At 38.4% G+C, this 2,737-nt stretch overlaps 1 protein-coding gene across 5 annotated transcripts in view; it reads left to right on the forward strand.

The window, feature by feature from the left end:
* Nucleotides 1–2,737, forward strand: part of LOC106868417 (tubulin monoglycylase TTLL3) — a 110,671-nt gene that overhangs the window by 64,684 nt on the left and 43,250 nt on the right. The window lies entirely within an intron of this gene.

Consider the following 2,737-nt stretch of genomic DNA (forward strand, 5'->3'; position numbering starts at 1 on the left):
TAACAATCTAAATTTAGGACTAGATTTAAGTGCTTTGTAATGATAGATTCTATATTGACCCTTGGAATCACAGATGGCCCCCACAGAAATTATTTTCATATATATATATATATATATATATATATGTATAATAGCAGCTAAGCCCAGTTTCTCCTGGTCAGTTTGGATGATGTGGCTGTAAAACCTGCTCTGTAAGCATTTGACTTGGTTGGGCATGCTTACATTAAAAAAGCAATTTTAGAATGACTTTTTTCTGTCAAAACACTAAAAATAACTGACCAACAAAAGAAAAACAACCAAGATTCAACCAAATCGAAAAATAAACCCAAATACTAAGTGAACAAAGATGCACCATCCCACTTCCATTGCGTGCGCACATGCACACACACACACACGCACGCACACACATTCACATACCCCCCTTTTACATACAGACGCATATATTCACACAGAGTTGAAACGCTGTTTGATTTTCTGTGTACAATTTTCATCATTCCACTACCAAGTATGACATTACTCCTTCCTTCCTTATTCATCTATCACCCCTTACTTTCTCATTCATAAACACAAGAGTATTATTATAGTAGATTATCTCGGTAACCATGGGAGCTATGAAAAAATACAAAGCCCAGTATCACCACTGGATCATTCTACACATCTGTGTAATTTTTCACGCAATTCCACCCAGCCATTTGTTTGTGAATCCTAAGACAAGAAAGAATCGCCCATGTCAAATTTACATGTGTGTGTATATATATATATATATATATATATATATATATATATATCGGAGTTCCTCTTTGGTCACGAATAACCATGGGATTGCACCTAGAAAGTTACCCTCCGAGGCACAAGTCCGGGCAAGGTTGTTTATGGAAGACCAGCAGTCGCCCATGCATACCTGCCTCCCCTCTCCATGCCACTGATGTTATCCAAGGGAAAGGCAAACGCCAATACAGCTTGGCACCAGTGACGTCGCAACTCATTTCTACAGCTGAGTGAACTGGAGCAAAGTGTTTTGCTCAAGAACACAACACGCAGCCTGGTCCGGGATTCGAACTCACAACCTCATGGTCGTAAGTTTGGTGCTCTGACCACTGAGCCACATATATATATACATACATTTGTGTGTGTGTGTGTGTGTGTGTGTGTGTGCTTGCTAGTGTCTGTTTTTCCTTTAGTTTTTGCTTACTTATACACATCAACAAATGAGCCAATAAGATACTCTCTGTGTGGTTGTTCAATTTGCTAGAAATAGTAGCCAAATCTCCCTCATACTATGCTCTTGTTAGTATTAAGGAAAGAGAAAATGTTTACTCCTCTCCATCATTATGATTAAAATTAATATTTTTGAATTTGTTCACCTCTATGAATTTAATTTTTTTTAAATGCTTCTGTCCATTGCTTGATACAGGAAATTGAAAAATCCTTACCAAAGCAGAGAAATTCTACCTTAACAAAAAATATAGAAAGAGAAAGAAAAGGTTTTGTTTTCCAAAGCCAAAAGATGTTTTTTTAGCTGGGTGTAATTTTATAATTTAAACAAATTCAAAATTTAAATTTCAGAACATAAGACTTACCACATTATCTGGTGTATAGCTGCAGTTCAAATGGATACAAAACCTAAGACAAATGTGTGTGTGTGTGCGCGCATGTGTGTATGTGTGTAGTTGGGTCTTTAATAGCCAGGGGTCACTTTAAGTTCAATCGCAGAAAGGAATTCAAAACGGCAACACACGCAATCATATACATACAAACATACCCATACATACACATACATAAACAAATACATATCTATCAGCCACTCCCAAAAGCCAATTTGATCCAAAATTCTGACCACCATTCTTTATATATTTGGACACACACACACACATACACACACACACACATTTAGCTTTTCGCTTTTATTCATTACTTTTTTTTCTTTTAATCGTTTGTCACTATTCATTTGTTTTTAGTTTTGGGGGTTTCACTTTAGCGGCACCAGTTACACATGATACCAGGAATTTGCTTGGTGTTGTCAAAGTGGAAAAGTGTTTTTTTTAAGTTATTGAAAATTTGAAACTAAAAGGCATGGTTTATTTAGACTGACTGTTGCAGAGATGTGAAAATATAGCTACTACCCATTAATTTCAAATTAAACTTACCAAAGACGAGGGTCTTCCAGCGCCCCACTAGCATCCCAAACTCTCTTAATGCCCCCGCCTAGTGCCCCTTTGCTCCAAAATTCCCCACTCGAGCTCCAAATGCTCCTCCCATAGAGAGGGGGCTTATGGCCCCCATTGAGAACCTTTGTTTTAAATGAACTTGATTTTTATGAAACCTTTTGACTTATATATTAATATAAACCAACTTCAATATCATCATCATCATCATCATCATCATCATCATCATCATCATCGTTTAACGGCCGCTTTCCATGCTAGCATGGGTTGGACGATTTGACTGAGGACTGGTGAACCAGGTGGCTACACCAGGCTCCAATCTGATTTGGCAGAGTTTCTACAGCTGGATGCCCTTCCTAACGCCAACCACTCTGAGAGTGTAGTAGGTGCTTTTATGTGCCACCGGCACGAAGGCCAGTCAGGGGTACTGGCAATGCTTGAAATGGTGTATTTTACGTGCTACCTGCACAGGAGCCAGTCCAGCGGCACTGGCAACGGTCTCGCTCGAATGTCTTTTCATGTGCCACCGGCCCAAGTGCCAGGAATATATATATATATATATATATATATAT

The sequence above is a fragment of the Octopus bimaculoides genome, chromosome 3 (genome assembly GCF_001194135.2).
Source record: "Octopus bimaculoides isolate UCB-OBI-ISO-001 chromosome 3, ASM119413v2, whole genome shotgun sequence".
In the NCBI taxonomy this organism is placed as follows: Eukaryota; Metazoa; Mollusca; class Cephalopoda; order Octopoda; family Octopodidae; genus Octopus; species Octopus bimaculoides.